Raw genomic sequence first — 21,049 nt, 5'->3', positions numbered from 1 at the left:
TTTTTCAAAAGCTTCCTGAAGCTCAGAAGATTAGCTTTCTTACATACAGTAAAAACATAAAAAAGCAGATTATTCATAAAATGGTTATTCTCCAAAGTGAAATTTCCATATATTTCAGGCTAGATTAGTTGACATGTTGAAGCACAAGATTACTATCATAAAATATTACTTTTAATTAAAGCAGCTACATATTTTCATATGACTCCCTTTTTGTAAGCAAATAAACAGAAGTGATAAAACTTCAACTTAGCTCTGGTAACATTCCAGAGATACAATTGTTCTGTACTGCAGCAATCCATATTGGCCAATACTTAACTGGCAGAGTTTCTTGTGGGGAGGAAAGGAAAACCTGGTAACCTGTGTGGGAAGAGCTCACCCATCACCTCACCAAAGGTAAAGAGTATAACATGGAAGAAGAATCATAGAATTTTTCAGGTTGGAAAAGGCCTTAAAGATCATCAAGTCCAACCACAACCTAACCATATCTCCCTAACTCTAACAACCCTCCACTAAATCCTGAGCATCACATCCAAATGTTTTTAAACACATCCAGGGATGGTGACTCAACCACCTCCCTGGGGAGCCTATTCCAGTGCTTAACAGCCCTTTCTGTAAAGAAGTTTTTCCCGATATCCAATCTAAACTTACCCTAGCACAACTTGAGGCCATTTCCCTTTGTTCTGTCACCTGTCACCAGTGAGAAGAGACCAACCCTGCTCTTGCTGCAATCACTTTTCAGGTATTTGAGGAGAGCAATAGGATCTCCCCTCAGCCTTCTTTTCCCCAAACAGCCCAGTTCCTTCAGTCTCTCCTCATAGGGCATATTCCCTATGCCTTTCACAAGCCTTGTTGCCTTTCTTTGGACCTGCTCCAGCACCTCAATGGCCCTTCTGTACTGAGGTGCCCAAAACTGAACACAGTACTCGAGGTGAGGCCTCACCAATGCCGAGTACAGGGGCAGGATTACTTTCATAGTCCTGTTCACCACACCATTCCTGATACAAGTGAGGATGCCAGTGGCCTTCTTGGCCACCTGGGTACACTGCTGGCTCATATTCAGCCAACTGTCATCAGGATGGGCAGACATGCCTTGTGTTCATTCAGTTGGATGGGGGGAGATAAGTCTTTTCCTTGTGTTCATTTCATTGCTTGTTTTCTTAGTTTCTCATTACTAGAATCAATAATTTTAGATTTACGTTAATTGGAAATATATCTAATTAAGCATAATTCCTGAACTCAAGGCTGTTTTTTGTCCGTGAGACTCTCTGAGAGCAAATCCAAATGAGGCCCACTGAGGTACGGTTGTTTCCTATTGCTGTTAGGTTCTCTATGCTCATAATGAGTAATATCAGTATGACACACTGCCTCTTGCTATCCCAAACTTGTTTTGGAACTGCATTAAATTTATTACATTTTAATTTTCAGAAGCTTTTTGTAAACACTTTTTTTAAATAAAAAGGCATGGTATATCACTACAGCACTATTTGAAATTCTGCAAAAATCAATTTAAATAGAAAACAAATCTGATAACGCAACCAACTGTATTTGCTTCAATAAAATAGGCTCAATATCTGGACTGAGCAATGCTAATATTCTACAGTCAACTCATGCATCCCATGATTTTTGGCTTTTTCTTGTTGTTTGTCTTTTGTCCTTTAATATATAGCTTAAAACGATGAGTAAAAGAAAAGGCATTCTGCCTAAAATATTTCTTCTGGACAAAATACAATTTCTATCTCATTAGTTCAGTTTATTATTACAATTATTTGAGGGTGCAAGATTGTAACAAATTGCATTTAATAACATGACACTGAATCTCAGCGTGACTTTAGCCAGCTGAGCTTTTAATGTAATGCACTTCAATGTTTTTGCATTATGCAAATTCATATGAGAAAAATCATATACAAAGAAAACAGAGAATTGAGTTTGCAATATGACAGAGAAGTTACTGTACCGAAGGCAGTTATGTTCAAAAAGAATCATACATGAATCAGGAATAGTATTACTCAACACTAATGGAGCAGCCAGCATTTGAATTGAACTAGTCCATTTGATCAGATTAGGAATACATTTTAATTCAGTCTGGTCTTCAGTATAAGAAGTCAGGTACTCTCAAGTCTTAACAGGGCTTAAAACTGCTGGTACATAAGAATTACAGAAGATGGGGCTGCAAGTTCCCTATCTCACTACAAAACTTCCCAATGATGCAGATTTTTTTTTTTTTTTTCTAAGTCACTTGGAGCATCTGAAGCTTCCCATGGCCTCCTCTGTCTGTTCTGGGATTCTACCCACCTTACTTGCAGAAAGCTTGCTTTACTAGTTAACATGCTTTTCCCAGTACAACTTCAGCATGTCCTGTACCATCCGAAACACACACAGAAATCAAATTACTTCATCACTAGCACACATGATCACAACATTCCTCTACTCTGGGCTCTCTTTTCTAGAAAAAGCTACTCCAATTATTTTCATCTTTCCTCACAAATTACACTTGATGATGTTAAGCTTTTAATGCAAGGGAGCTTAGCCTTAAATTCAAATGGAGAACTATAGCAAATAGAAGAAAAATAAAAATTAAGAAACATAACAGAGTACACCGTGGCTGCGTATATAACTATAACACAATCTGTTGTATTTGATTCCCATAGTTTCCTGCTATTTCATACATGCGTCAGAGAAAAACAAATGAGATTCTGTAAGTCAGAGCATATACATGCTCCTGAGAGAACCAAATTTAAACCTTAGATGATCATTCATAGATGAACAGGTAAAATACTACCAGCCTGCTGGGAACATATCGAAAGTTGGACATAAATAATTCATGTATTCCCATACTTAATAACACTGGCAAAATTCTATGTGGAGTTTGATTTTTTTTTTTTTTTTCCTTCCCAGTTGTCTTTCTAAGAGAAGCTGAAAAATGTGCCTCATTTTGGGGAAAAAGAAGAAATAAGGTTGTAGATACAAAATAAAATGTCCTCTCCCCTATGCATGTGAGGTGAAGCCAGGGCAGCCTTGTGCCAGACACAGCCAGCTCCAATGGCCCCACCACAAGACACCATTGGGCAGCACAGAGAGACCTTGGGAAGGGCTAACATTTTATACTACATATCAATCCTTAGGTAAAACAAAGAAGTATATACGCTATTTATCCTCACATATGGAAACAGCAATGTCACATGCTATAGTTTCACTTGAAAATTTAATTTTGGAAGTGCAGTTTTACATGGACTTCAATCATACTGGACACAGACCTACAAGGGTGTAGCCATGAAGACATTACTGGCAAAGGTATTCTGGTGGCAGAATTCACTGATGACGTTCTCACTCTTTGTCAGTTGCCGTGGCTGCATCACCTTTCAATGAACTTATTCTCCTCCATAACAGAAATGCCATGCCTCATTCAGCACATTTACACCGAAAAAGCCCTAGAACTGAAAAAGCTGCATGCTCTTCTGTAAACCAAGCAATTAATTCCTTTTCCAACTTTAACTGCATTGTTTTAACAGGTTCTGGTTCTTTTTAATGTATGTTTAGATAAGAAAAAATCCGGTTTAAAGAGGTAGATTTTTTAAAAATATTAGCTTGACATTCCTTTAAAGGTCACGTCGTTAATGTTGCTTGCATAGTCTACTGTTGCATTATTCCTATCTGAGTAGAATATACAGATATGTTAAAATAGCTCCAGAAAGTCTGAAAGCCTATGGAGAAAGAAGAACTACCAATTATGCTGGCAGTTGCATTTCATCAGTGGAATCAGAAAATTCAAATAAGTTTCTTTAATTAAAAGGTATTACGGTAAAGAATATGTACTCCCCAGTGGGTTTTCCCCATACAGTGAATTATTAATGAGCGAGAACATTCATCATAAAAGTGTAGGTCATGCGGTCTTACTGCACAGAAATCAAATTTGGCTCAAAGATCTAATCTGGAGAACCATAAAACGACATGGAAGTAGCCTTGGATAAGAACCAATCAATTAAAAACAATTCAATATGCAATTGTGCATCTAGAAATAATTTTTGCTTCCTATAACAACAATATCCTGTTACAGACTGCAGCATGACTACCATTTAATAACATGCATTTCAAATATTCCTGTTAGAATGTATATAAAAAATAGCCAAAATAATCATTTCCACTAACTTGACACTAGTTAAGCCAATTCAACTATTTGAGACTTTGCTCAGTCTGCTTATCACACACGTTACTGTTAAAGGCTAACCAAGATGCTTTCACTGCTTGAGGATTTTGGCATTCAAGGAATTATCAGCAGAAAGATGACCTATTTGCACCCTTTTGGTAAAATCAAACTGGAGATGTGATCCACAACTGAGACATCACTGGCTCCAGGCAGCAATCTATGTACCTACTAATAATGCAATAAACTTTTCAGCATTATAGCTCAGATACTTACTGTTTCATCACATCTGTAACGAAAGTAAATCTTTCAGCTCTGTGACAGAGAAACAGGACAGGAAGTACATGAAGATGTGCCTTGCCTTCTCCTGCACACAGAACAACTGTAGATTCCTTTTACAGAGGGATCATTGTGTTCTGTCTTTGCTGGCAGTTTGATACAATTTATGTCTCAGTAAGGATTATAAAAAAAAAAAAAAAAAAAAAAAGATTGCTAATCTCTTGAGTTCATGAATCAAGGGGGAAGAAAATCTTCCAGATCCTGGCAAATATCTCAAAGAAGAAAATTTCTTCTGATTGCTTAAGTAGTTTTCACAATATCCTAAATATCCTAAAGCATATACCTCCTATGTGGAAATTACTAAATGAGAAAACAGGTTAGTTGAAAAGGACATTATATTCTAAGCATCTTTGCAAAGACTTAAGCTCAATTAGGGGACAGGGATATGAGGGATAGAGTCAGTATTCTATCCATTCTAGCTCATCACAGGGGCTTCCCAAAGAGCCGAGGCTCTATTTTCTTTCTGGGATTTTTCTTTGCTGGTAGATCCATCAAGTTCTTTATTAACTGAGAAAGGGACCCCCCCCTTTTCTTCTCATGTGATGAACTGTTGTATTCTCAGTTAGTTTAACCACAGTATTTAATGTCTCCAAAATGGATGGGAAGGAATCCTCTGGTTTAAAATGGATGAAAAGCAATCTCCTGATTGCAGATTTCAGACAAAGTATAAATTCAGGTTCTGAAAACCATAAACTTTCCATTTTCCCCCTTCTCTTAACAAAATTGGTATAGAAGACATAAAAGATGTCACAGGAAAGAATTAAAACAGCTATACTGTAAAACAAAGAGCTTTATCTGAAAATTTTCCTTAACAGCCTCCTTGTCTATCCTTCCTTAAAATCCTACAGATAAACATATAAAACCTGAAATGGAAATGACAAATATTGGCACATATGCAGGCAACATATATAAAATTCTCCTCCCTTCTCTTTCACAGATACCTGACTCAAAAAGGCATCTCCTGCAACAATCCAAAGATAGCAGCTTGAAGTTTTTTCCTTAGAGACTTTCTACTCCTGCCAAAGCCTGATCAAAATATCTCCCATTCTCCAACAAAAAAGCAAAATGAATGATCTTATACTGACAGTAGTCAATATGAGGTCTCTTCCTAAGGCTGCATAAGGTACTTTCACTGTCTGCATTAACAATGACAGAATGCCAGAAGCCAAACCTGGCTTGCTTAGAGCTTCATCTATCTATGATGATTACAGATATTTTACTTCAATATGATCCTTGTAGGTACTGTTTGCTCATGTAACATCATAAAATAAGGTAGTTTTGTTTTATAATAATTTGAATTTCAAATATTTCAGGTCACTATCCAGCCTTTCTTCATAAATATCAAACAAAAATTCTCACAAAATTTCCAGTGATTTTAGCAGTACAACTCAGAAGGAGCGCATGAGAGGAAAGCTTCAGCATTTGACCCAAAGAGCTTCTGAAAAAAAAGGCAAAGAAAAGATGCCCAATATATCAATGTATGTCACTTGCTTTTTTTTCTTTAACTTGAGTCAGCATCCACACGGGCTCTATAAATATTCAAATAATCAAACCCAGGAAGACTGACTACTCTCCAGTTAAATGCTCCCAACCCCCTTCTCTATTGACATATTATTGCAATTAAATGAATAATTAGGAGAGATAAAACACGCTGGCTTGGAACATGTTCCAACATCATTGGCACTGAAACCACCTACTAAATCCATAAGAATTTTCCCATACCAGTTAGCATACATCATTTGAAAACTGTGCAACCTCCTAAAAAATTTATGAAAATATTTCACAGCTGAAGTCAGCAATGTGATCACAAAGAAAAACCAACATAAAAATTCATACTCCTGCCAATATTTTACAGATCTCAGCATGAGAATTTACAATAATTGATTTCAGTTTTGCTGAAAAGTCTATTCACAAATCTAGCAAAATTGCCCTATTTGTGGAACCCAGAAGATGAATACTGTGTTACTGAGGGAATGAGAGCTCTTATTTCAGCAACAATGCCAATACCCTCAGGCATTCAGAACAAAATGCACAATTAAAAACAAAACTTGAAAGCACTATTACAGTGAATTCTTAAAATTTTGTTTGATCTACACATCATGAGAGAAGGTGATACTGAAAAATTATGGAATGTTTGCTTCGTATTTCTTTTCATTCAGTGGTCATTGATTGCTGGAGGTGACATCATGTACTGGTCTGGTTGGGATGAAGTTAATTTTCTTCATAGGTGTTTACACAGAAGTGCTGTGCTTTGGATTTGTTACCTAAACAGTGGGCTGAGCTACTGCTGAGCAGTGTCAAGATCTCTCTTGTTTCTCACAACAAGTAGGCTAAGGGTGAGCAAGAGGCTGGGAGGGGACACAGCTGGAACAGCTGCCATGAAACAACCAAAATGAAATTCCTTACCACATCACATCACATTCAGCAACACAACTGGGGGGGATTTCTCCAAGGTAGCTGTTACTTGGGGGCTGGCTGGCGATGAATGATTGCTTTCACATTATTTGGTTTTCTTTCCTTTATCAAACTGACTTTGTCTACTAGTTTGTGTTCGTGCTTTTGCCCATCTGATTCTCTTCATTCCACTGGGTGTGCTGTTGTGTAAAATGACTGAGCAGGGGCTTAGCTGCTAGCTGGGATCAATCCACCAGAAACCATTAGTAAGTAATTCCCCTCAACATCAACAACTGTAATGAGAAAAATAAAAACATATTTTGTAGTACAAGAGATGGGATTGATAACAGCCATGTCCGAGGACACCTGTTCAAAAACAGAAATAACAAGACAATAGCACAGCCTTCAAAGTCTGTATTCACTAAGGTTTCATGCCAAAATAGACTGTTTATTACTCCTACTTAAATTTTAATTGCTAGCTGATTCACACTGAGTACTCTTAACATCTCCCATGACTCTGAACCTGAAGTAGGATAGACAGTTCTGTTACTGGTGTAATCTCAGGACTAATCTACTTCTTCACTAATTCCTACAGTTAAGGAGCTTACTTATATATATCATACTAAATTGCACAGATCCTCTTTACCTCATGTCTCACTCTTTTATAAGAGCTGGAGTGCAGAATAAATACCATACAACACTGTGTGAAGTGCATCTCTAGAATCACCAAGGTTGAAAAAGACCTCTGAGATCATTCATCCAACCGTCCACCCATCACCAATATTTCCTCACTAAACCAAGTCCCTTAGTACAACATCTGAACATTTCTTGAACATCTCCAGGCACAGTAACTCAAAACCTTCATAGCTGCAAACAATGTCCAGCAGCTAGGACTGCACTATGGAACCAGCATAGCTATCCCTCTGGGACTCCTTTCACAGCTGCATCTCTCAAATGGAAAGCTGGTGGAAGAGCACAAAGTCTCCTCATTCACTCATTCAACACACCTGGACATCTCTGAAGATCTGTGGAAATCATAAATTGCCTGCTTGACAAACCCTTTTGTATCTTTCATTTGAAGCATGTTACATACCATTCTTGCTTTCTCATGCTATTCCTCTTTACACTGGGTTTGATTCCAGCTTCATCCATTCTCTCCAAGACTTCCCAATTTGTCCCTTATCTCTTTGCTTGTAAGGAACAGAATGTAATAAAATGATGGACTTTGAACTCACTTTCACGTGTGAAGCTGGGATGTTTTAATCCTACCTCCCTGCCCCCTTCCCTGCTTCTTCTCTGTAAGTGCATCATTTTATATTAATCCATGTGGATTTTTATCCAAGTGCTCAACTTTGCTGATCCTTCTGCAGACACAGTTTGTATTTCCCTATCTTGAATAGCTTAGCATCTTCACAAAACTGTGTCATTCCACTATTCACTTCCTTTTCCACGTCATTTCAGGATGTGTTGAACAACACATGCCCACTGCTAGATATCACTTTGATGAGCTACCTCTACAGTAAACTCATTAAACAGTAAACTCACTAGTTATTGATGTTACCTGTTTCTCATATTTTTAAGCAGCTTTTTCAACATGCAATAACTTCCCTCATATTCAACGTTGGCTGTCTTTAAAAGCTCTAGGAAATGGAAATTCCTATTAAAATCTTTAGGAAAATTCAGCAAATATCAACCAGAATTACACAAGCTGCTTCCAGGAATTCTAACAAAATTATGATGAATTACTTTCCTTTTAAACGAGCCAAACTTCAGAAAAAACTATTTATTTAATTTTTATAATATTTTATATAGTTTCAGATTAATTGCCTAGCAAATACTTCTGGTCTCTAGCTCATGAACATCCCCAACAGCCCTTACAAATCTGGCAGAATGACTGGGTGCTTTCCAGCCTTCTAGCACTCGTAGTTCAAGAGGTTACACGCAACAACATCCTTAGCTATTCAGGTACTTAATTCTTGAGTTACCTTAGAGCCCTCAAGTGAATATCACCTTTTCCTGGCAATTTGTCTATATATATTTTGGTGTTGTTGGTGGTAGTTTTTTTGCTTCATCACCTCTTTTCAGATTTTAAGACCCCAAGAAATCCCCACAAAGAACAGTTTCAGCATGGGAAGACACACTAGCCAAGATTAAAAAAAAAATACGTTCCTTTACTTCACTCTCAGTAGCAGCTAGCATGGTTATGCCTAGATAAGATAGCTGTTAGCATATGCCTATGAATATTAACTCTTTGCTGAGGCAGAAGCAGATGAAATACAGTCAACCACCTGGCTCAAGGAACAAAACAGGTTTTGTGTGCTAAAGAAAACCTATACAAACAACCTGTAGATTATCAGAAAGTGCAAATACATCAAGAAGCATCTGGAACAAGCAGATTGTGAGCAACAGCAGCAAATCAGAATTTGAAAGGACTACTCACCAATAAGGTATTCCCTGCTCAATCCTACAACAAAGGACACTTCATTTTGTGGGTAGACAGAGTATCATAAAAACAGAGAAGAAAATCCTATCATGCTGCATCAGAATTTGGGACCATCTGGGCAACACCAAAACAGCCTGAGAGCACTTCAGCACTCCCAAGGGACCCCATGATAAAACAGATAGGCTAGAATCTACTTTCCTGCTAATGGTTTTTTCTATACATATTTTTAATGTACATTTTAATACTGAGCATTTTCTTTTTCCCAATATTGTGCTTCTAAAATCATATCTGTACAGCTCTTTGTGTTATGCCATATTGGTAGAATGCATTCTGTTCTTTCTTTTTCTGTCCCTTAATCAGCAGGTTAGTAGTCACACTTAAAAGTGGTGGGTGAAGATGTTTTAGTTAAAGTCAATAAGGAGGAAAAGAAAGCATAAATTATAATTAAAAAAATAGACAACTCCTAGATCTGAAGACATCTGAGAAGATAAAGTAAAACCTTATCCACACAACTATGTTTTAGGATGTAGACGGACTTGATACCAATGTCATAGTTGTTACCGTGTGAGTAACTGCTTGTAAAGCTGTAACACTTAAAATACTGAAAAGATAAGGAAAACATATAGCCAAGTTGTAAAGTTTACAAACAAATAAACAAACAAATAAACAAACAGAATAAAGATAAGAACTTCTCAGGTATATAAATATTAAAAAAAAAAAAAAAACAAACAAACTTTTTTCTACCAAAAAATCTTCTCCCCACACCATTAATGAGATGAGGTTTGTAAGGATCAGCCTAGTTCTTCTACAAATATCAATAGCATTCCTGTGCATGCATTTGAAATGCTAGAATACTGTGAGCAATTTATGTGCTCTCATGTCATTTTACAGTGTAGGAAATATTACTGTACCAGTGATGCCAAAACTTCCAAGAAAAGAAAATGCTACTATTCTCGTTCTACAGAGTGCAGAGATTTCCCCCCCCCCTCCCCCAGATTGCACACAGTTGAAAACATTGTTCTTGACCCTGGAATCTGGATTTCTGTAGAAGTAAATAAGAAAATAAATGATACATCAACTACATCAACTTGAATTAGGATCACAATTAAAAAAAAGTCAGAAGAATAGAAAACTCTCTGTTTCTCTGCCTACCATAAAGTAGAGGCAGAAATCCTTGCATTTTTACAAAGCATATTTTACATACACAAAACAAGCTTGAAAGTGTAGATTCAACTTGAATACATTTCAATCAACAATAACAATAATTGTGAGCGTGTGATGACAACTCCTTCAAATTCAGTTTGCTGAAAATCTACAGCCAGCTATTGTGGAATTCAGTGAGCAATCTACAATAAATTACCTAAAGATGTTATATGTCTACTTGTAACTTGTGTCCTGTGATTTAGAGAAGGTAGTTGTCCGCATTTTTATTTCAGTCAGTCAACCTGAAATTACCGATCCCTTCCCACAGTGGCTCAACCAAGCCCAGTGTTCTTATACAATACAGATCATCTACTTTGGTTTCTCTCTAGCCAAAATGATATCCAGGATATAGCTAATTGATGGAAAAGGATAAAAATATGTACATTCAAGACTGTCCAATAGTTTCAATTTTCAGTCTCTCACACTAGAACAGAGTCAACTTACAGTGCTATCTATAAATACTGCATGTTGAGTACATTCTTAAAATACATCAGTTAGGAATCCATGACTTGCAAGACTTATTATGCCTTTCCTATTCTTGTTTTCAATACATCAAAATGGATATGCTAAATGATAGCAAAAATCAATTGGAGAAAAATACTGACAAATCCGAAGCCTTGCATAATTGCTTCAGAGCAAACTTTTCTGTGTGTCATTTAAAATATTCTGTGTATCTTCACCAACAGCTTGGAATTTCTCATCTTCCTGGATAAGGAACTTCAAAGCTTTGTTAATTTAACAAGTTGATTGATCTGGGATGTATAAAGTAAAATCTTATGAATATGCTAGAATTTAGAAAGACTACAAGGTGTATATAAGACCAAACAGTGCAACACAACATAAAACATCCCAAATGTTGACAGGGACATTCAATCAGACATAAAGCCTTAAGTGTGAAGGGGTCAGGCTGATAGTGTGAACTGTATTTGTGAAATGTCTTGCTTATCCTTAGCTATTTTGCTTAGAAAATCACAAGCTGAACATCACCAATTGATCTCTCCCTTAGTATCAACAGACTATTCAGGTGATCTTTAAGAGCCAAGCAACTCATGTAAAGGAATGGTGCCACAGCACTATCTGAACCTCACCAAATCTCTCTTTGTTGTCAGTGTCGCCTGAAAATCCACAAGTTTTCCTTTAAAAGATACTCTCAGTAAGGATAAAAAAAATGGAGCTAGTTTAGTACCATTACATTGGCCTTTAATTATTATTACTTTTTTTTTGTATTTTTTTTTTTTTGTTTAACTCCACCTATAAGTATTACAAGACAAGTGAATTTGCAACAATTTTCTCAAAAAGCCTAGACCTAGAGCCTGCTTTTACAAAATTGTATCATTACTATCTTCTCTTAGGGGCCTGTTTACTTTACAGGACTTACCAAGAACACATCAGTAGAGAATCTGATTCTTAAACAATAGCCTTGTGATAAAAAAGGTACATTAAGATATATGAAACAGTAATGAAGTGGTAGAAGGATTTAGGCATAGGAAGCAAGTTGGCTATCCCCTCAGTAAGCTGGATTTAAACCAACTAAATTGGCTGCACAGAAATGAAAATTGCCCAAGACTGATCTGCTGTAGAATTTTACTGATCACCGTGTAGCTCTGTTCTACTACATCAAACTTATTAATGGTAACAGAAATCAGTATATGTAATTCTGTATATTTTCTAGCATCTACTCCTTCCATTTATTGTAACCCTTCTAATGCTTCCCTTTAAAAATATATTTATCATTCTTTTAACCATTCCTTCGTTTTAGATTATAACCAAAGCTATTGTCCAAGTTTTCAACTGAATTAATGCCGAATTACTATAATGAGTAAATCCTGAAGATCCTGTAAACTACCTTGCTGGCTGCTATTAAACACAACACAGTTTAAATTAGAGCTGTATAACAACTGCTGTCCTCCCTTTCCACTGCAAAGGTTGATTTAAGATGCCACTGAGCTCCTTAGCAAAGTCAAGTGGCTGAAACAGAAGCGACACTCATCCTAAGCAGATACATTTCACCACATATGCATAGTCACACACAATTGCTTTAAGTTATACATGTTTTCCAGCATCTGTTTTGGCTGTCTATATTACCCTGCTTTAACCACCTACATAAATATATGAATGTATTTAGAGAGTGCTCCAATCTTCTCCTATCTACAGAATCTAAAATGATTTTAATTACAAACTCCTCTTGTGAAATCACACATCACTGCAGATAATCCAGTTTCTGTACTTTTAAAATTTGTACAAACTCCTGCAAGTGTTGTGTTCAGGCACATACTACCAGAGGTGCAGCAAAAGGCCCTAGAGATGGGGCTGACAATCTGTGAGGAAGTCAGAAAGGCAGGTGCCACCCCTCCCACTCCTCCTGCAAGGGGCTGCAGGCTGCCTCCTAAACATGAACCACTGTGCAGAAGGAAGATAAATACAGTTCCAAGGCTTTCTAGGAACTCTGTCAGCAACTGCAAGGACTCAAGCCTACTGAGAGGGGTTTTTAAACAGCTCTGATGGAATCCACTTATTTCACCAACCTAAAGCTGCTATGGAAGTTTCACAATCTTCTTTCTAGCTTTCTCTTTTTATTACAGGCAGAGCTAGTAGTGCTTAGTATTTCTCAATTTAAGATCCTATTTTGAGCCACATATTCTTTTGACAAGCTGTCTGCTTGGACCAAAACACTCCATCCAAGCAGCTGTGTCATAACTAAGCGACTTCCAGTCATAAAACACATGAGGTATTTCCAAGAATTATATTTTTGAAAATTGTCTTTTGCATTATGAAAAAAAAAAAAGTATTTTAAAAAAGTGGAAATTGTGCAAGCATTTATGTTGTAAAGGTATAGCTACAAAATTATTATTTGTATTTGAGCCTTCAACTGCAATTGAACCCACTGCTCTGAGGACCGCAAAAACTAAGAAAAGACAGCCCTGGAAAGTTTAAAGCCTAGATGGATAAAATAAAGAATGAAAGGAAAAATGTTCATAGAGAAATAAAATGATCTATTCAAGATACAGGAAAGGATATGGCAAGTCAGTAACACTGCTCAGGAAGAAAGACCAAAAATGAATTCTGGCCTCATCCTCTGTCCTCTAGACTCTGCTGTTGCTTCTCCTAGAGGAAGACTTGCAGAGGAAGCTGTCAGCCCACATTACTTGCAGTCTGAAATGTACTTTCAAATAGAGCCCTGCAAAAAAAGCAGTGCAAGCATCCAGTCCCCGTACTCTGAAAGCATGGTGCATTACAAGAAGAAAGATGGTGTGTCCTGCAAGATTGCTCACTGTGCAGCTTATCAGTTTGCCATGAACATGTATCATCTCTCAGCACTTGATTAAAATTGATAATGTAGTCACCACGAATCAGAAATCTTTGAAATGTACAAATGAGAACACTGAAGGAAAACTCAGAATAGAAACTGTATGGACACATTCTTCATACACTAAAACAGAAAGAAAGGCTGGCAGACAAGGCACTAGAATTGGTAAATGTCTAAGATATTAAAAGACCTTCCTATGAGCTTACTTCCATGCTACATAATCTTATTTGCCTTACTGAATTCCTGTCATCTCAATTTACTACAGTTTTTTTTCCTCCTCAATTCTATGTGTGGTAAGCTTTTTATATGCATGCACATAATATACAATCTTATAAAATTATACACACTCATACATAAAACGTATATTGCCATGCCCTATATACATAGAGAACTGCAATAAGTAGTTATAGTGAGCACAAAGTAGAACATAAGTAAAAGGAAAAAGACTATCAATTTAGTCTCTTAGGTTTCTTCCAAGACAAAAATATCATAAAAGCATCATAATGCACAATAAGATATTTAGCTGTATTGCAGAAATTCAGATCTCACTACCGAATTCAACACATTCAAAAAAGCAAACATAGAATTCAAGATAAAGTGAATATTTTCTGACTACAAAATTAATAGTTCAAAAAGTATCATTTATAAGTTTCTTGACACTATGAAGAGATGGCCTGTTATGGCTTGTCACTTTAAGTACGCACAGGATAAAGAAATTCAGCTACAAATTCACTAACCTGCAACAAAGCCAGACAGAAGTAGAAAATATTCATGGCTTTGAGGTCTCTGTTATAGTTTACAAAATCAGAAAGCTGAAACAGTCAGACTTAATCTCTACGACCACTTAATGATAAAGATTTCTTTTTCCTCTTCCCTTGCCTCTCAAAAAACTAAATAAATAAAATCCCTGCACAATTCTTTAATACTGTAAAGAAGCATTTAAAATGTCATCAAGTCATTGTTTTATGATCCTCAAACACCCACAAGGTGTAATGAACACAAAGACTGTACAAGGCTAGAAACAGCTATTCATTTGCTGTATTCACGACTGTCCATTTTCTTTATTTACTTAGTTGAAATCTGCAGCAACACTTTGATATACAACAGCAAATGAACAGTTGTTCCAATGAATCCTCCTGACTTAACATTTACTGTACTTACAAGTGACAAAGATAAATCTTGATAATGCAGATGTTTGTTTCCTTTCCTGTCTTATACCTTAAATAAATCATCAAATATATTATATTTATTGAGCTAATTGTTAAGCACCAAACAATCTTGGACAGCTATGCATTGTTACTGTTACATTTAGTCCACCAATTCAAGCTGGGCTTTTATAGGCATCTGTGAATTGATAAAGGTTTCTCTTACGAAATGTGCTTAATTCTGCTTACTAGACTGCAGTATTTTCTTTCAATTACTTTTTTTTAAAGAAATAATACTTCACACTTCATCTGACTTAATCTGTAGTGAATATATGCCCATGTATCTGACCTGTCCTGAAGAGGACTCACATATTACAAAAGGAAAAGAAAAGAAGCACGTGTACAGGATAATCTGTTGTGTCAAGACTCTAAGCAGAAGAAGCAGCAAAAGAAAAGGCAATCCAGAACACGTTCAGAGAATTATCTTGCACACATCGCTTCTACAGTTTCCACAGACTGTCTTACTGATATTTAGTTATATATATTTTTATCCCATACAGATACAGATATTGTATTGAATAAGCCAACATAATTTACCACTGATTAGAAAAAAAAAATATCAAAGCAAGCTTAATGGAGGTATGAGCATTTCCAATGTGCTCTTAGTATATTGGTAAAATTCTGTTACCCAAGATGAAGTTCTGTCCCACTGCCTTATGTTTGACAACTCTGAGACTGCCAATATACCGTGGGTTGAAAGTAAGAAGGGAAGGAGGAGGTTAAAAAGCACACCAAACAAGAATTAGTCTGTTGATGTTGATATCTGCAAAATAATCATACAAAACTAGCCTTTGTGTAAGAGTTCGCTGCCCATGTTCTCTTCCTAGTTTGTAGGGGAGAACGTGTGCTTCCACAGAGTGATTAATTCCACTGCAAGAGAAGCTTCTAAGGCAGAGAGGATGATTCATGTTTAAGGGATAAGGAATCATCTCTATTACCTGTAGTGAGTGCTTAGACAACTATTTTAAACTCAACAAGTACATTTTCAGGTAGCTAAAATTAGGTAAGATGCACTGCATCTGAGATGCAGAATAAATTTACCAACAAATAAGCTCATCAGGAAAATGATATGTAATCAAAAGGTTATTCAAAACTTCTGGAAAGAGGAGTAAAAATACCCAGTGCTAGCAATTGTCTCTAACATGTAAACACCAAAGGTTTTCTTACACCTTTTCTGCTACATACACAGAATTATGTAGCATGTGAGTTTGGTGTTTTTTTTTCATACATTTTCAACATAAATACATATGCATGCAAATTCACTACAAAAATAATTATACTGCATTTATGACAAAATTGACAATTATTTACCTTTTGAAAAGGCGATAATATAATACTCTTCCAGTGCAGATGAGGAAAATTCATTCCTAAGGAGTGCTTACAAAAATGATATTATTTTAACTGTTCTTTACTTACATCTGCATTAAAATTTAAGAATTCAGTCAAGTGAATGCTGATAGACAATACAAACAAATTTATTCTCCACAATATAATTACTTTTTTAAAAACTCTCTTTTGTTTTCAGCTAAGGAGTTGGATATGACTAAATATGGAATTATCAGAAAATCAGTAATGCAGAATGATTATCCAGTCTAAACAGACCTCAAGAAGTTATCTCATCCAACATCCTGATCAAAGCAGATCAACATTAAAACTCAGACCAGGTTGTTCAGTGCTTTGTCCAGTTGCCTCATTAAAACATTCAAGAATCAAGACCCTACTGCTTGTCCAGACATTTTCTTGCACTGGTTAATTACTTTCACTGTGAACATTTTGTTCTCCCTTAAGTAAGCAAAAACATCACCCTCAAAAAGAGTCTAACTCCATCTCAACAAAAAAGCCTGCCTCAATCCTCTTGGTAACCTCCTCTTAGGCACGAGGAAGCTGCTGCAAGGTGCCCCAAAGCCATCTCTTCTCCAGGCTGAACAAGCCTCATTTTCTCAGCCTCTTTTCACAAAGCAAGTTTTCCTGGTACACACCAGCCTGCCAACCTTCTCCTGAATTGGGGTGCCCCAAAACCTGAGCATAATATTTTAAGATGCAGTCTAATGAGTGCTGAGTAGAACTGAATAAACATTTCCCTCACTTTACTGGACACGCTCCTTGTGATGAAGCCCAAGTTGCCATTGGCCTTATTTGCTGCCAAGATGTGCTGCTGGCTCACACTCAGGTTGCCACCTGCCTGAAACTATATGTGTACTTAGCAGATATTCTCCTCAAGTCAGTGAGTGCCCAAGATGTAGTGATGACCCAAGTTAGTCCATTCCAAGACTGCATTATTTGCCTTTGCAAGCTTTAGGAGTGCAGTCATCTGCTTCCTCTAGCCCGTGTAGGCACTTCTCAATGGCAGACCAGTCTCTGGATGCTACAACTGTACCTCCCAATTTGTTGTCGGCCACTTGATCAGAACGCCTTTCATCACTGACTGATTTATTCTGATGAAGAACTAAACAAGACAAGGGCACAGGACAGATCCCTTAAAGTAAACCATTCATGCCTGGATTGATAGCCCAACTAGTTTTCATCCACCTAGTGAGCTACTCAGCTAGGATGTAATGTGCCAAAATAAATACAAGGATGCTGCATCAAAGCTTTTCTCAAGTCCTTCATCAAAAGTTTTTGGGTAACCTAGAGAGTTATCACATAGGATGGAAGATCCCTCCATAAGTAACTAATTATGTAAGAGGCTTAAAAAAACAAAACAAAACAAAACAAACAACAACAACAAAAAAAACAAAACCCAAAGAGTGAGCTCTTTGTGAGGAGAAAAAACAATGACAAATTCCCAGAGAAAGCTATATTGTGATCTGTGCTGTTTTGTATATTCATACCAGTCGCTTCTTCTGGTGCATAGGAGACAATTACATTTGCTAATGTACTAAATTGAAAGTATTATAGAAAATGGTCAATTAGGAAGAAATGTGGAGGACCTTACAAGACTAAACAACTGAGTAATAAAATAGCTGTAGTTCACTGGCCTCTTGAATGCCGTGAGACAGTTCTGGTTTCCTTTCATTAAAAGGATACAGCAGATCTGGAAAGGAAGAAAAGGGCAATAAAAACAACCAAAGGCATGAAATGGCTTCTGTTAAGGGAACAATGAAGCATGCCAGAACTCTTTGGTCCAGAAAAGACAGGGCTGAGGGGATGAGTGAAAAAAGCTTTATAAAATCCTAGGTAGCACAGGCAGGGTGAGTAGGGAATAAGAATAAATAGAGAGAGCAAATGAAGTGAGCAAGTGATAAGTTTCAAGCAAACAAAAGGAAGTGGTTATTTATCCATCACTGAGCTGTTGAAGTCCTTGTGAAATGAACTTGCAAGTTGCTAAAGGTATACATGACTGCATGCAAAAAAAAAAAAAGCAAAAAAAAAAACCACTGAGATTTCTAAATAAACACAGAACCACACTACTTAAAAAGTCTCTGAGACTATTCTAAGAAGTGTGCATAATGCACACTTCTCTTGTTCTGATTATTTGTCTTTGGCCATTTTTAGCAACATGACAGTGGACAATATTGTTAATCACTGATGTCAGCTTCTCATCCAACATAACTGGTTAACTGAAATATAACCAAACTAAAGCCAAACTAAAGCCAAACTAAAGCCAAACTAAAGCCAAACCAAACTAAACCAAACTAAACCAAACTAAATTGTAGGTGTGTGCTGTCTGTGAGTAATCTCGTCTGAACTCTAGATGTAGATTCCAGAAGGAGTGAATCTCTTGCAGGTTCTGTACCATATCTGCCATGCCAGGTATTCTGAGCGTCCCAGAAAACATTAGGATTTTATGTCAAGGTAACTGAATCGAGCCCTACATTCCTAAAACAAAGTGAAATTAGAAAAATGCCATATGACGAGCTTAGTAAGAGGATTACATACATATTTTTCACAGAAAATGTTTGTTGTCATTGTTGGTTTTTTTTTGTTTTGTTTTTAGAGCACAAAACCAAATTCAGATAAAATTTATTACCCCAGAGTTTGCTATGGAAACAGAACACTTACTTTGACAGCATGTTGAGGAGACATGGAATGACTTTGTGATTAACAAAAGGACTGCAGCTCCTTGGCGCTTTCAAGCTTACACAAGTTTTAAACAAACTTCAGAAAGCTGCAAAATCTCAAAACCAAATGGACAAAAACAACATGAATTCATGAAGAGAAGTAAAATTAAGCTACGTTAGTAAGAAAAGAATGAAAAGTAAATAGAGGTAAGCTTTTGTGACATCTTCAGGACTATACTAATGATACATTGATCTATTATGAGCAAGAGGACAAATATTTCTTTAAAGACAAATTGACACACTGGTGTCTCTCCTTTCTTAAAGGGTCAGACAGAAAATTTGAATATCATTTTGGAAACATCCCTCACAGCTCTACAGTTTGCAACAGTACTAATTAAAAATTACTTTTAATACAAATCACTTTGCTTAAACAAAAGTATAACATCTCTAAATTCAAGAATAGCTGGACAAATACTGTTTCAACATTGCATCTGATTTCCTAAATTATGTTACCAATGTTCTATAATTTAAAAAGAACCACTTCAGTTTTTCACTATACCATTTTATTAATTTCTTTCTTTTCCTTTCCCATTCATGTATGCAACATCACCAACATAAAGGAGTTGATTCATGATCTGCCAACAAATGGTAAGCATTGCAAGGGCACAAATGGAAGCTAAAAAGATTCCCAAATACCCCATGCCCCAAGGATTTCACAAGTAGCCTGCAAAATATTGTCAGGAAGCAACAGAGCATGGCTGGAGCATATGCTGAGTGAATCAGAGTTGCCTTCTTAAGACAGATCGGCGTTCAGCATTTACAAGGCAAAATACATTAGTCTATCACATTAGACAAATGCACCAGCTGTAACAATCACACATTATTAAGCTCTGTTTGAGCTGGTGAATATGAATTGAGCTGTTCAACAAATCCAGTACGAAGGAAGCAGCCTTATCCACTTAGAAAGAAAACACATCTGTATATATACAAAACTTTAGACCTCTTGAGCAAGTCAGTAGGAGAGGTACATGAGCCAGCAGTTGCTCTTGCAGCTTAAAAAGCAAATGGGCTCCATGGGCTCCTGGGCTCCATGAGAAGAGGGGTGGCCAGTAGGACAGGAGATGATTGTCCCTCTCTACCCTTGTGAGGCCCCATCTGGAATACTGCATCCAGGTCTGGAGCCCCCAGTACAAGATAGGGAGCTGTTGGAGAGCATCCAGAGGAGAGCCACAAAGATGGTAGGTAACTGGAGCACCTCCCAAGTGAGGTTGACAGGCTGAGGGAGCTGGGCTTGTTCAGCCTGGAGAAAAGAAGGCTGTGGGGTGACCTCATTGCAGCTTTTCAATACCTAAAGGGAGCCTACAAACAGGAGGGGAATCAATATCTTGAAAGGGTAGATAACAGCAGGACAAGGGGAAATGGTTTTAAGTTGAGGGAGGGGAGATTAGGTTGGATGTCTAAGGGAAGTTCTTTACCAAGAGAGTGGTGAGGTGCTGGAACAGCTGCCCAGAGAGGTTGGTGGATGCCACATCCCTGGAGGTATTCAAAGCTGGGTTGGATAGGGCCCTGGGCTGATCTAGTTTTAAATGTGGAAGTTGGTGGCCCTGCCTGGCAGGGGGGTTGGAGCTTCATGATCCTTGAGGTCCCTTCCAACCCAGGCCATTCTGTGATTCTGTGATCACCGGCGATGCACAGTATGCTGCCTGCTCCTTTACAGCACTGCACACATATTAGTCACTGATCTGCCAACTGGTAAACGATGGTCAACTAGATCCAGACTGTCAGACTGAAAATAAGACTGCTTTATTTTTAGAGCTTTGAATAATTGCATTTCTTATGAAATCCTTATCCTGCCCACATTTCAAGCATCTCAAAATAAGAAAAAGTCATCTATTGAAGAGAGGTGACACTGGGATGATTTACACAGCTACGGAACTGGTACTGTATTAACTCTGTCTTCTAAACTGACCACTCATAACTGGTTTGGAGCATGAAAACAGTATAGTAGAAGTCATA

General features: G+C 37.1%; 1 protein-coding gene across 4 annotated transcripts in view; it reads right to left on the bottom strand.

Moving 5' to 3' along the window:
- Positions 1-21,049, bottom strand: part of CTNND2 (catenin delta 2) — a 619,837-nt gene that overhangs the window by 511,038 nt on the left and 87,750 nt on the right. The window lies entirely within an intron of this gene.

Source organism: Lagopus leucura, unplaced genomic scaffold, assembly GCF_019238085.1.
Source record: "Lagopus leucura isolate 7727_CA_CO unplaced genomic scaffold, USGS_WTPT01 Super-Scaffold_100002, whole genome shotgun sequence".
NCBI classification, from domain to species: domain Eukaryota; kingdom Metazoa; phylum Chordata; class Aves; order Galliformes; family Phasianidae; genus Lagopus; species Lagopus leucura.
The sequence above is the reverse complement of the archived record's forward strand: the minus strand, read 5'-3'. Positions and strand labels throughout refer to the sequence as shown.